Genomic DNA, 15637 nt, shown 5'->3' with positions numbered 1-15637 from the left:
GGCCCAAGCAGCCCCCCCACCCCACCCCCTGGGGGAGGGGATCAGGTCTGACAGACGCTCCTAAATTTAACTCTATGCTGCCTTCTAGACAGAAGACACTCTGAGGTCTGCTTTTTTACTTTCTTTGTTGTTGTTGTTGACATTATTTAGAGACTGGGAGGATATGCATTTTCAGAAGTTGTTACTCTTATGTTTCTATCTTACAGTAGACAGCAGATATTTGACTGTGTATACATTTTACTTGACAGTGATAACGTTTTGAAACGCATGAAACCACTCCTATGTTCAGCTTCTATGTTGTCTGACGAAGTGTCTGGGAAACCAGGGAGAAGATCTCATGACTGTTATTACTGTGATGTTTACCGTCCTGACCAGGGTCATGTCATCGTGGTTCACCCCTAACTAATTAGGCCTACAGGTTTCCATCCTCGGTCTGATATACACAACCACTAGATGACATTTGACCGTGACTCCACAGGACAAATGATATAACTACTGAAAGAAGCTGCTGAAATACAGAACACACCCATTGTCAAACTGTCATGTGTTTCACTCTCAATTTCAATGTCAGATGAGATGAAATATTGATTCATATTATTGTTTCCATAAGTTTAAAACGTTGTTTCAAATATTTCTCATAAACCTCAAGGGAACAAATTGAGAGGCAACGTGGAGATAAGTAATCTTATTGGCCTGCTGTAACAATTTCTCTATCATTGGGGGAGTCAGTGACTGGTGCAACATTGAACCATCAGACAGAAATAATCAATCTCAAATCACATTTTTGTGAAGTGGGTTATAGGAGTGTTTCCCAACTCCAGTCCACCAGTAGCCTCAACAGCCCACCTTTTTGTTGTAGCCCTGGACAAACTCACCTGATTGAACTCATTGAGAGCTTGATGATTAATTGACAAGTTGAGTCAGGTGTGTCCGGGGCTGCAATAAAAATGTGTACTGTTGGGAATACTGGAGGACTGGAGTTGGGAAACACTGGGTTACAGATACATATATATCGGATGGTGCCTCTCTATGGTGGATTACTAATGTCTGTTTCCCAGTCAGACCAGTGTGGACGGAGAACAACATCTGGATCAGACAAGGGGAAAATAGCTGCAATGCAACGTGGCATTTTCCATTCTGTCCGGAACAGATTCTTAAACCCCAGACCCAATGCATGTGATGGAGCGAGAGAGAAAGGAGGCGGTGTAATTATACAGAGTTAAACCGAGTCTCACGTTTCCCTGTAGACGTGGCAGCAGTAGTGTCTGTACAGGCTGCTGTGTCTAAAATGGCCCCCTATTCCCTATGCGGGCTCTGGTCAAAAGTAGTGCACTATAGGAAATAGGGGGCCATTTAGTACACAGCCTGTATCTGAGCCAACAAGTCGTCACAGATTTAGTTATACAGAAGGATTGGAAGATGGAATCTAGTGTAGACAGTGGTGATTTTAGCATGTAAATCTTGGTGGGGCAAAAACGTAAATATATATATATTATTTTTTTTAAATTGTTTGCAAATTGATATGTGACACGTATTAATGCCAAAATAACATGCAAAACAGGCAACCCAGCTGCCTGCCTACAGTACAGATAACAAGCTGTGTGTGAGCCTCAGATTACTATATACACCTTCATTATCAAAATTATTATCTGAGAAAGAAAGAATTAGTTGAAAAAGTTGGCAGCAATCACTTGTAGACAGAGATCTATAGCTAGGTTTCCATCCAATGGGTGACAGATTTTCATGTGACTATTCTATAATCCAGTGGTAGGTTTTCACAAAATGTACTTATGGCGGATAAAATCTGTACGTGATGAGGTAGTGCACATAAATTGTACTTCTTCGCTTAAATGTTCATGTACCGAAACAAAATCTAAAGTTCGATGTGTTTCCATTGCATTTTCAACACTACCGATAGTTTAGTTACAAAAAACTGTTGTGTTTAAATAGCAAATGGATCTACTCTGGTCTTGGCACCTGCTCTCTAGCCAACAGCTCGCAGATACAGTGAAGGTAGGCTGTGTGGGATGTCTAGTTTAGTTTAGCCTAGTTTAGGTTATTAGTATCCCCATTTCCTACTGCACATGCAGCAGCTACTCTTCCTGGGACCACATAAAACATACAAATACATGACAAAATACAGAACAGTAATAGACAAGAACAACATACTGTAAGATATTACACTAACTTCTACTATAAAAACACTATCTAGTATACAATAAAAAATTATATTTAGTATTCTATAAAAATCATATCTAGTGTACTATAAAAATACTATAAAATACTGTCTAGTATACTATAAAAGTACTATGTAGTATATATACTATAAGAAAATACTACCTGGTATACTATAAAAAATACTATCTATTACACTACAAAAATACTATCAAGTATTATATTTGAAAAAAATACTATCTAGTATACTATGCAAATACTATCTAGTATACTATAAAAAATTATATCTAGTATACTTTAAAAAATACTATCTAGTATACTATAAAAATACTATGTAGTGTACTATAAAAAATTATATCTAGTATACTTTTAAAATACTATGTAGTATACTATAAAAAATACTATCTAGTATACTATAAATATACTATAGAGTGTACTATAAAAAATACTATCTGGTGTACTATAAAACATACTATCTAGGATATCATGAAAATACTATCTAGTATACTATAAAAATACAATATAGTATACTATGAAAATACTATCTAGAATACTATGAAAATACTATCTACTATACTATAAAAATGCTATCTAGTCTACATGATGAGATTATTATGGACAAAAGAGCAAGATTCTTTTTATTTGTCAAATGGCAGCCAAGCATTGATGATCATGTCACCAGAATAAGACCCTCAATATTTATTGAAAAGAGCATCAAGCTCATCTGTCACGCCCTGGCCTTAGTATTATTTGTTTTCTTTATTATTTTAGTTAGGTCAGGGTGTGACATGGGGTATGTGTGTGTTTGGGGTATTATATGGTAGAGGGGGTGTTGGTTGTAGTGTATGGTTTTGTGTTGAGTGTATGTATCTAGCTGTGTCTATGGGTGTGTAGTTTTCTAGGAAAGTCTATGGTGGCCTGAATGGGTTCTCAATTAGAGACAGCTGGTTTCTGTTGTCTCTAATTGGGAGCCATATTTAAGGCTGCCATAGGCTTTAGCTGTTTGTGGGTCATTGTATATGTATATGTCGACGTAAGTAGTTTGTGTGTGCACTTGCACGATCGTTTGTTGTTTAAGTGTTTCGTGATCATCTTCGTCGTTATAAATAAAGAAGATGTATTCATATCATGTTGCGCCTTGGTCCTCTCATTCACGTCAAGACGATCGTGACAGAATGACCCACCAAACCCGGATCAAGCAACATGACCAGCGGCAACAGGAGCAGCGCAAGGAGGAATGGAAATGGGAGTGTAATCTGGACTACACTACGTGGGAGGAGATCGACAGGTGGGCGATCAACCCAGGGCGAGTGCCGGAGCCAGCCTGGGATTCTCTGGCGCAGTGTGAGGAGGGATACCGGCGAATGGAGGCAGCACGACTACGTGGTAGGAAGCCTGTGAGTCAGCCCAAAAAATTTCCTGGGGGGAGGCTAAGAGGTAGTGGGCCGAGGGCAGGTAGGAGACCTGCGCCCACTTCCCAGGCTTACCGTGGAGAGCGGGAGTACGGGCGGACACCGTGTTACGCAGTAGAGCGCACGGTGTCTCCTGTACGTGTTCATAGCCCGGTGCGGGTTATTCCACCTCCCCGCACTGGTAGGGATAGATTGGGCATTGAGCCAGGTGCCATGATGCCGGCTCAACACGTCTGGTCTCCAGTGCGTCTTCTCGGGCGGTATACATGGCACCAGCCTTACGCATGGTGTCCCCGGTTCGCCTACATAGCCCGGTGCGGGTTATTCCACCTCCCTGCACTGGTCGGGCGACGGGGAGCATTCAACCAGGTAAGGTTGGGCAGGCTCGGTGTTCAAGGGAACCAGTACGCCTGCACAGTCCGGTATTTCCGGCGCCACCTCCCCGCCCCAGTTCAGTTCCACCAGTGCCTACACCACGTAACAGGCTTCCAGTGTGTCTCCAGAGCCCTGTTCCTCCTCCACGCACTCGTCCTATGGTGCGTGTCTCCAGCCCGGTACCACCAATTCCGGCACCACGCACTAAGCCTCCTGTGCGTCTCCAGAGTCCTGTGCATCCTGTTGCTGCTCCCCGCACTAGCCCTGAGATGCGTGTCCCCAGTCCGGTACCACCAGTTCCGGTCCCACGCACTAGGCCTAATGTGCGTCCCCAGGGTCCAGTATGCCCTATTCCTTCTCCCCGCACTAGCCTGAAAGTGCGTGCCTTTAGCCCGGTGCCTCCAGTTCCGGCACCACGCACCAGGCCTACAGTGCGCCTCATCCGGCCAGAGTCATCCGTCTTCCCAGCGCCGTCTGAGCCATCCGTCTCCCCAGCGCCGTCTGAGCCATCCGTCTCCCCAGCGCCGTCTGAGCCATCCGTCTCCCCAGCGCCGTCTGAGCCATCCGTCTCCCCAGCGCCGTCTGAGCCATCCGTCTCCCCAGCGCCGTCTGAGCCATCCGTCTCCCCAGCGCCGTCTGAGCCATCCGTCTCCCCAGCGCCGTCTGAGCCATCCGTCTCCCCAGCGCCGTCTGAGCCATCCGTCTCCCCAGCGCCGTCTGAGCCATCCGTCTCCCCAGCGCCGTCTGAGCCATCCGTCTCCCCAGCGCCGTCTGAGCCATCCGTCTCCCCAGCGCCGTCTGAGCCATCCGTCTCCCCAGCGCCGTCTGAGCCATCCGTCTCCCCAGCGCCGTCAGAGCCGCCCGTCTGTCCCGAGCCGTCAGAGCCGCCCGTCTGTCAGGATCTGCCAGAGCCGCCAACCAGACAGGATCTGCCAGAGCCGCCAACCAGACAGGATCTGCCAGATCCGTCAGCCAGCCATGAGCGTCCAGATCCGTCAGCCAGCCATGAGCGTCCAGATCCGCCAGCCAGCCATGAGCGTCCAGATCCGCCAGCCAGCCATGAGCGTCCAGAGCCGTCAGCCAGCCATGAGCAGCCAGATCCGTCAGCCAGCCATGAGCCGTCCAGCCAGGATCCGCCAGAGCCGTCATCTATCCTGGTGCTGCCCCTTATCCCGGTGCTGCCCCTTATCCCGGTGCTGCCCCTTATCCCGGTGCTGCCCCTTATCCCGGTGCTGCCCCTTATCCCGGTGCTGCCCCTTATGACTATGGTGGGGTGGGGACCACGACCAGTGCCGGAGCCGCCGCCGTGGAAGGACGCCCACCCAGACCCTCCCCTAGACTATGTGCTGGTGCGCCCGGAGTTCGCACCTTAAGGGGGGGGGGGGTTATGTCACGCCCTGGCCTTAGTATTATTTGTTTTCTTTATTATTTTAGTTAGGTCAGGGTGTGACATGGGGTATGTGTGTTTGGGGTATTATATGGTAGAGGGGGTGTTGGTTGTAGTGTATGGTTTTGTGTTGAGTGTATGTATCTAGCTGTGTCTATGGGTGTGTAGTTTTCTAGGAAAGTCTATGGTGGCCTGAATGGGTTCTCAATTAGAGACAGCTGGTTTCTGTTGTCTCTAATTGGGAGCCATATTTAAGGCTGCCATAGGCTTTAGCTGTTTGTGGGTCATTGTATATGTATATATGTCGACGTAAGTAGTTTGTGTGTGCACTTGCGTTTGAAGTTTCACGATCGTTTGTTGTTTTTGTTAGTGTTGTTTAAGTGTTTCGTGATCATCTTCGTTGTTATAAATAAAGATGTATTCATATCATGTTGCGCCTTGGTCCTCTCATTCACGTCAAGACAATCGTGACATCATCACCTTGCACTTTCACCATCCTGTGAAGTTCATCCTCATTTATTTCATCTGTAGCTTATTAAACTGCATGCTTTCCTGAGTCGTAGTGGGAGGAACACACAACGTGTCATCGCTTGACTCCAGTACTTCAGTATGATGGTTATTATATCAAGATTTGGGCATAAAAGCGTTTCCACCAACATTTGTTGCATAATAATTTTTACCAACACAAAAAGATCCCATCTTGTCTAGCATATTTTGTTTTGTCAACATTTGGAAAGTTTTCTGATGTTCTGTTTCCATCAAGCCTGTCATAAAAAAATTTATTTGACATGTACTTTACAGAGATAAAAGGATGGAAACCTGCTTAGTGATGTGATTTTTCAGTTTTCTACAGTTTTTATTTTTCGCTTCTGGCAGACCTGCATGTGAATCAATAAAGTATACTAAATAAATCCTTCAGCAAGAAGGAATTAGTAAAGTATATAAATAAATCAAATCAAATTTATTCATATAGCCCTTCGTACATCAGCTAATATCTCAAAAGAGAGAAGAAAGAGAGAAGGAGAGAATTAGAGAGCATACTTAAATTCACACAGGACACCGGATAAGACAGGAGAAGTACTCCAGATATAACAAACTGACCCTAGCCCCCCCGACACATAAACTACTGCAGCATAAATACTGGAGGCTGAGACAGGAGGGGTCAGGAGACACTCCTTCAGCATGAGCGAATTAGAAAAGTATACTAAGTAAATACTTCAGAATGAGGGAGTAAGTAAAGTATATAAGTATATTCTTCAGGATGAGTGCATACCACGGGGAAGCTGGGAAATTCAAAAAGGGGAGAGGGGAGGATTGAACATTAAATGCTGCTGGAAAGATCAAACACCTAAGCCTCACTGAGTCCTTAAACAATGATGACTGCACTGGGAGGGACAGAGGTCCATTTATATGATAGATGTTTGGCTTTATGCTAACCGCTACAAATGGTCAAAACTGCACCCTATGGGCCCTGGTCAAAAGTAATGCACCACTCTATGGGCCCTGGTCAAAAGTAGTGCACTACATAGTGAACATTGCCATTCGGGATGCAACTCCAACAGCAGCACAAACACAGACTGGAATAAATGAAAGCCTAGTGAGTTCGTTTTGGGTTTTACTCTTTAGTTAAAGTGTAAATTATAGGTTCTTGATTGTCCTCTGTTTGTCCCTCTCTGGTACAATAATCCATAACAAGACTTTTGTGAACACGCACATAGATGACAATGCAGGCTGATGCAGCCCTATGCTAAATCCCTTGTTACCTTAGACTGTACACTGTCATGGTCAAAACATATAGATTCAATGGCTGTAAAGATGGGGAGAGGTCTGTCCGTAATAAAGAGATGCTTTGCTTTTTTGACACCACACTCCACAAAGAAAGTCCTGCAGGCAGGAAGAAGTTAAAGGAAAAACTAAAAGAAACGGAGGAACTTATTCAAGAAAGATAAAGTGTAATACAGTATATTTTAAAAATTAAGCAAACTGGATGGAATATGGGGAAAAATTCACCAAATTATTTTTTAATCTCCCACATAGAAATGTTACCAAAAATAATTTACTGAATCTTGTTAGAAATGACGGAGTCACCCATGATTCACCAAATTATATTTTGAAAGAGGAAGCAAAGGACTTTAAGCAGTCTCCTCCATCTCCTCTAACCGAAGCTAATTGCATGGATTCGTTTTCTATTAATAATGTAAAATGAACAGCTGTACAGAAAGACTCATGTGGAGGCAAAATTACACAGGAGGAACTTCTTGATGCAATTAAAGCCTTTAAGTCGGGGAAAACTCCAGGGCTGGATGGCATACCAGTGGAGGTATACCAATCTCCAGGGCTGGATGGCGTACCAGTTGAGGTATACCAAACTTTTTTTTGATATACTCAGAGGACCATTATTAGTATGTTTTAACCATTCCTATATAAATGGTAGATTATCAGACACTCAACAAGAAGGTCTGATTTCACTATTACTGAAATAGGATCCAAGTGGGAAAAATAAAGATCCAGTCCATTTAAAAAATTGGAGATCCCTTACATTTCTGTATTGTGATGCAAAAATTCTAGCAAAATGTATAGTGCATAGAATTAAAAAGCTCGGACATTATTCATTCTAATCAGACAGGTTTTCCATGGACAATACATTGGAGATACTGCACGTACTGTTAACAAAAGAACACTATGATAAATCTGGGAAACCAGGCCTGCTATTCATAGCTGACCGTGAAAAGGTTTTTGAGAAAGTATGACTTGAGTTTATATATAAATGCCTGGAATATTTCAATTTTGAAGAATTTCATAAAATGGGTTAAAATCATGTATAGTACCCCTAGGTATAAAATAGTAAATAATGGCTACTTCTCGTAAAGTTTTAAACTGTCAAGAGGAATAAAACAAAGTTGTCCACTATCGGCATATATTTTTATTATGGCCATCACATTGTTAGCTATTAAAATCAGATCCAACAATAGAATCAATGAATTAGAAATCCATGGCTTAAATACAAAGGTGTCATTGTACGCTGATGATTCATGTTTTCTTTTAAATCCACAACTTGGATCCCTCCGCAGCCTCATAGAGGATCTAGATAATTTTTCTAACCTATCTGGATTACAAACAAATGACTGGATCACAAAAAAATATGACTTTTACATTATCGTGTAGTTTAACAATAAAATGGCTGATGGTGATGTGGATATAATTGGTATACACATTCCAAAATATATAACTGATCTCACTCCAATACATTTTAATAGAAAGTTAGCAAAAATAGATAAGATCTTGCTACCATGGAAAGGTAAATACCTGTCTACTTGTGGAAAAATCACCCTGATGAACTCTTTAGTCATATCCCAGTTGACCTATTTGCTTATGGTCCTGCCTACACCTAGTGAACAGTTTTTTTTTATTATTTGAGGAAAAAATATTCAATCTTATTTGGAACGGCAAGTCAGACAAAGTTTAACTGGCCTATTTATATAATGAATATGAATTCGGAGGGCAGAAATGATATTAAAGCACCTGACATCTCACTAAAGGCTTCAGTCACACAAAAGTTATACTTAAATCCAAACTGGTTCTTTAGCAAATTAGTAAGAATGTCTCACCCTATGTTAAAGAAAGGCATTTTTCCCTTTATTCAGATTACAATCTCCCACTTTCAGTTATTTGAAAAGGAAATCATCCCCCAAACATCGCAATTTTTAAAACGAGCCGTTGAAAGTTGGTTGCAATTTCAATTCAATCCACCAGAAAAGACAGAAATATTACAACAAATATTGTGGTTAAAGTCAAATATAATAGTTGATTAAAAAAACAGTATTTAATTTTATTTTATTTTAAACAAGGTACAATCTTCATAAATTATATCATAAATAGGACTAGTGCAGTTATGTCACACACACAGCTAACAAAAACCTATGGAAATGTCTGCTCTACCCAAAATTACAACCAACTAATTGCAGCATTACTGCAAAAATGGAAGAGGAAGGTGGATGGGGAAAAAGTAGGTAACTGTTCTGTCGGCCCTGCATTAAAGACCATAATTGGTTAAAGAAAATGTTGATAAATAAAAAAGTTGACATATATTTACAAAATAGTTAGGAAGAGATTTTTGACATACCGATTCCATGACACATGGTTTATGAACTGGTAAACAAAATGACGGAGGATTCAAAACGTATAACTTTTTAATTAACTTATTATACAAAATTCTTGCAACGAATATAATGTTATTTATATGAAGTATACAACCTTCCCAGCTCTGCAGATTTTGCTGCAAAGAGACAGAATCATTAGATCATTTGTTTTGGTACTGTCACGCCCTGGCCTTAGTTATCTTGGTTTTCTTTATTATTTTAGTTAGGTCAGGGTGTGACATGGGGAATTTTTTTGTTTTTGTATTGTCTAGGGCTTTTGTATGTTAAATGGGTCATGGTCTGGTGTAGGTGTTTGTATGTCTATGGCTGCCTAGATTGGTTCTCAATTAGAGGCAGCTGTTGTTCATTTGTCTCTGATTGAGAGCTATATTTAGGCAGCCATATTCATTGGGTATTTTGTGGATAATTGTCTATGTTGAACGTTAGTAGCTTGTGTGTGCACTTTCGTTTATAGCTTCACGGTCGTTTATTGTTTTGTTAGTTTTGTAAGAGTGTTTCGTTTCGTGTTACGTCTTCGTCAAATAAAAGGAAGATGTATTTCTCTCACGCTGCGCCTTGGTCCACTCATTCACGTAAAGACGATCGTGACAGGTACTGTCCATCCAAATGTGTTATTTCATAGTTTGACGTCTTCACTTTTATTCTACAATGTAGAAAATAATAAAAATAAAGGAGTACCCTTGAATGAGTAGGTGTGTCCAAACTTTGACTGGTACTCATATATATATATATAACTCAGGATAAGACCCAGATGCAGACAGCTAGAAATCCCAGATGTTTATTGACCCAAATAGGGGGCATGCAAAAGACAGGTCAAGGGCAGGCAGAGGTCCGTAATCCAGGGCAGAGCCAATGAGGTACAGAACGGCAGGCAGGCAGGCTCGGGGTCATGGCAGGCAGAATGGTCAGAACCGGGGAAACTAGGAAACAGACATTTTAGAAAGCAGGAAGACAGGAAAGCACGCTGGTAAGACCTGACAAGACAAACAGGCAACAGACAAACAGAGAACACAGGTATAAATACACAGGGGATAATGGGGAAGATAGTCGACACCTGGACAAGTAGAAAAACAGTACAAAAACCTGACCTTATTTCCTTTATTTTGTCTTTGTTTACTATGGTGAGGACGTGAGCTGGGTGGGCATTCTATGTTATGTGTTTCTATGTTGGGTTCTTTTCAATTAGCCTGATATGGTTCTCAATCAGGGGCAGGTGTTTTACGTTTCCTCTGATCGAGAACCATATTAAGGTAGGCTGTTCACACTGTTTGTTTGTGGGTGATTGTTCCTGTGTCAGTGTTTGTGCCACACGGGACTGTTTCGTTTGTTAGTTTGTTCCTGTTCGTGCGTTCTTCGTTGTCTGTAAGTTCTCATGTTCAGGTCTGTTTACGTCGTTTGTTATTTTGTAATTTATCAAGTGTGCTTCGTGTTCGTCTTTATTTTAATAAATCATTATGTCTTCAAACTACGCTGCATATTGGTCCGATCCATGCTCCTCCCCAGACGAGGAGGAGAACAATCGTTACAGATTGGAAGTGATGCAGACAATTACATTGATGGAAGTTACAATCTATCTGCAATATTAAAGCTGGCCTACCCCCACCCCCCCCCCCCCCCCAAAAAAAAAACCATATACAGTATATTAGCCAGCAGCATACCACCCTGCATACCACTACTGGCTTGCCTCTGAAGCTAAGCAGGGTTGGTCCTGGTCAGACCCTGGATGGGAGACCAGATGCTGCTGGAAGTGGTGTTGGAGGGCCAGTAGGAGGCACTCTTTCCTCTGGTCTAAAAAAATATCCCAATGCCCCAGGGCAGTGATTGGGGACACTGCCCTGTGTAGGGTGCCGTCTTTCGGATGAGACGTTAAACGGGTGTCCTGACTCTCTGAGGTCATTAAAGATCCCATGGCACTTATCGTAAGAGTAGGGGTGTTAACCCTGGTGTCCTGGCTAAATTCCCAATCTGGCCCTCAAACCATCATGGTCACCTAATAATCCCCAGTTTACAATTGGCTCATTCATCCCCCTCCTCTCCCCTGTAACTATTCCCCAGGTCGTTGCTGCAAATGAGAACGTGTTCTCAGTCAACTTACCTGGTAAAATAACGGTAAAATAAAATAAATAAAATAAAAATAAAATATATCCAGTTGAAGTCGGAAGTTTACATCCACTTAGGTTGGAGTCATTAAAACTTGTTTTTCAACCACTCCACAAATTTCTTAACAAACTATAGTTTTGGCAAGTCGGTTAGGACATCTACTTTGTGCATGACACAAGTAATTCTTCCAACAATTGTTTACAGACAGATTATTTCACTTATAATTCACTGTGTCACAATTCCAGTGGGTCAGAAGTTTACATACACTAATTTGACTGTGCCTTTAAACAGCTTGGAAAATTCCAGAAAATTATGTCATGGCTTTAGAAGCTTCTGATAGGCTAATTGACATCCTTTGAGTCAATTGGAGGTGTACCTGTGGATGTATTTCAAGGCCTACCTTCGAACTTAGTGCCTCTTTGCTTGACATCATGGGAAAATCAAAAGAAATCAGCCAAGACCTCAGAAAAAAATTGTAGACCTCCACAAGTCTGGTTCATCCTTGGGAGCAATTTCCAAATGCCTGAAGGTACCACATTCATTTGTACAAACAATAGTACGCAAGTATAAACACCATGGGACCACGTAGCCGTCATACCGCTCAGGAAGGAGACGCGTTCTGTCTCCTAGAGATGAATGTACTTTGATGCGAAAAGTGCAAATCAATCCCAGAACAACAGCATAGGACTTTGTGAAGATGCTGGAGGAAACAAGTACAAAAGTATCTATATCCACAGTAAAACGAGTCGTATATCGACATAACTTGAAAGGCCGCTCAGCAAGGAAGAAGCCACTGCTCCAAAACCGCCATAAAAAAGCCAGACTACGGTTTGCAACTGCACATGGGGACAAAGATCGTACTTTTGGAGAAATGTCCTCTGGTCTGATGAAACAAAAATAGAACTGTTTGGCCATAATGACCATCGTTATGTTTGGAGGAAAAATGAGGATGCTTGCAAGCCGAAGAACACCATCCCAATCGTGAAGCACGGGAGTGGCATCATCCTGTGCTTTGCTGCAGGAGGGACTGGTGCACTTCACAAAATAGATGGCATCATGAGGAGAAAAATTACGTGGATATATTGAAGCAACATCTCAAGACATCAGTCAGGAAGTTAAAGCTTGAACGCAAATGGGTCTTCCAAATGGACAGTGACCCCAAGCATACTGCCAAAGTTGTGGCAAAATGGCTTAAGGACAACAAAGTCAAGGTATTGGAGTGGCCATCACAAAGCCCTGACCTCAATCCCATAGAAAATGTGTGGGTAGAGTTAAAAAAGCGCATGCGAGCAAGGAGACCTACAAACCTGACTCAGTTACACCAGCTCTGTCAGAAGGAATGGGCCAAAATTCACCCAACTTATTGTGGGAAGCTTGTGGAAGGCTACCCGAAATGTTTGACACAAGTTAAACAATTTAAAGGCAATGCTAGCAAATACTAATTGAGTGTATGTACACTTCTGACCCACTGGGAATGTGATGAAATAAATCATTCTCTCTACTATTATTCTGACATTTCACATTCTTAAAATAAAGTGGTGATCCTAATTGACCTTAAGACAGGGAATTTTTACTAGGATTAAATGTCAAGAGTTGTGAAAAAACTGAGTTTAAATGTATTTGGCTAAGGTGTATGTAAACTTCCGACTTCAACTGTATATATACATATAAAAATATATAATCCTGCATTCTCTAGTTTTATTTTATCTTGATTATTGTCGTCATATGGTCAAGAGCTGCAAAGAAAGAGCTAGTTAAGTTGCAGCTGGTCCAGAACAGAGCGGCACGTCTTGCTCTTCCATGTAATTAGAGGGATAGTAGTAATACTGTGCATGCTAGTCTCTCTTGGCTAAGAGTTGAGGAAAGACTGACTGCGTCACTTCTTGTTTTCATAAGAAACATTAACGGGTTGAGAATTCCAAATTGTTTGCATAGTCAACTTACACACAGCACTGACACACATAGTTACCCCACCAGACATGCCACCAGGGGTCTTTTCACAGTCCCCAGGTCCAGAACAAATTCAGGGAAACGTACAGTATTATACAGAGACATGAGCGCATGGAACATTCTTCCATCTTATGTAGCGTAAGTGAACAGCATAACTGGTTTCAAAAAACAAATAAAGCAACACCTCGTGGCACAACGCCTCTCCACCATGTGAACTACTTGTTGTGTGTATATACTGACATGTATGTGTAACTGATAGATACACAGACGCACACGCACACACACACACACACACACACCTATATGTCAATGTTTTAAATATGTGTTAATAGTAAAGTCTTTTGTGTCAGACCCCAGTAAGACGATCTGTCGCCATCGGCGACGGGGATCCTAATCAAAACAAATAAAATAAAATGCATGAATGTTGTTATGTACCAACCTGGTCCCGTATCTGTGTGTGATGTCTTGCACAAAACAAATCTGAGTCCAGGCTATCGTAACTGTCTGTCTGACCACATAGTAACCCTGGAGATTTATACTGATTGGCAGTTAGTTGTACTCTGTAATTACACAGAGACACACAGAGGACACCAGGTGACGCTGACGGTATTGTCATCATGTGGAGCAGTTTCTAGGCCCATCCATGATGTCTTTTAGGCTTCACTAGCCTACAGATGTCAAATTGTTAATATTGAGAGAGTAAGTGTATTTGATTTTATTGAAATAAAAGGACCTCTTTTGGCAAGATGCAGAGAAGACCTACTTTGGCAGGATGCAGAGAAGACCTACTTTGGCAGGATGCAGAGAAGAAGACCACCTTTGGCAGGATGCAGAGAAGAAGACCTACTTTGGCAGGATGCAGAGAAGAAGACCTACTTTGGCAGGATGCAGAAAATAATACCTACTTTGGCAGGATGCAGAAAATAATACCTACTTTGGCAGGATGCAGAAAATAATACCTACTTTGGCAGGATGCAGAAAATAATACCTACTTTGGCAGGATGCAGAAAATAATACCTACTTTGGCAGGATGCAGAAAATAATACCTACTTTGGCAGGATGCAGAAAATAATACCTACTTTGGTAGGATGCAGAGAAGACGACCTATTTTGGCAGGATGCAGAGAAGAAGACGTCTTTTGACAGTTCTTTCATTCTCCCTTTTAACTGACTTTGGGATAATAGCTAGGACACGTAGATGACTTAAAATGACTATCAAGGACAGTGAAGAACAGCGAAGAACAGCGCAGCACAGTGAAGAACAGCGAAGAACAGTGAAGAACAGCGAAGAACAGTGAAGAACAGTGAAGAACAGTGAAGAACAGCGCAGCACAGCGAAGAACAGTGAAGAACAGCGCAGCACAGTGAAGAACAGTGAAGAACAGCGCAGCACAGTGAACAACAGTGAAGAACAGCGCAGCACAGCGAAGAACAGTGAAGACCAGCGCAGCACAGCGAAGAACAGTGAAGAACAGCGCAGCACAGTGAAGAACAGTGAAGAACAGTGAAGTACAGTGAAGAACAGCGCAGCACAGCGCAGCACAGTGAAGGACAGTGAAGAACAGTGAAGAACAGCGCAGCACAGCGCAGCACAGTGAAGAACAGTGAAGAACAGCGCAGCACAGCGAAGAACAGTGAAGAACAGTGAAGAACAGCGCAGCACAGTGAAGAACAGTGAAGCCCTATAGACTGTCTGACAGATTTACTAGCTACATTAATATAGCTAATAGTAGACATTATCCATTCTTGAAGTAGGACAGTATATTTACAGTCCAACAGGTGAAGAGACTTTTCAACAGGTGAAGAGACCTTTCAACAGGCTATAACTGAGGAATAGCTGCCTTGCATGGCAGCCGACTAGTCCCTCTGAGTAGTGAAATGTCTGCAGATGTAGCCCACTGTTTAAAACTCTGATGACGTGGTGTATGGGACTACTGAATCACAGCCTGTGCTTGGTGTTCTGGTCTGGCCAGGCACTTTGGCTCACATCCTGCCTAGCTGGACAGGGGAGATGAAACAGGCACTTTGGCTCACATCCTGCCTAGCTGGACAGAGGAGATGAAACAGGCACTTTGGCTC

Source organism: Salvelinus fontinalis, chromosome 6 (genome assembly GCF_029448725.1).
Source record: "Salvelinus fontinalis isolate EN_2023a chromosome 6, ASM2944872v1, whole genome shotgun sequence".
NCBI classification, from domain to species: Eukaryota; Metazoa; Chordata; class Actinopteri; order Salmoniformes; family Salmonidae; genus Salvelinus; species Salvelinus fontinalis.
The sequence above is the reverse complement of the archived record's forward strand: the minus strand, read 5'-3'. Positions refer to the sequence as shown.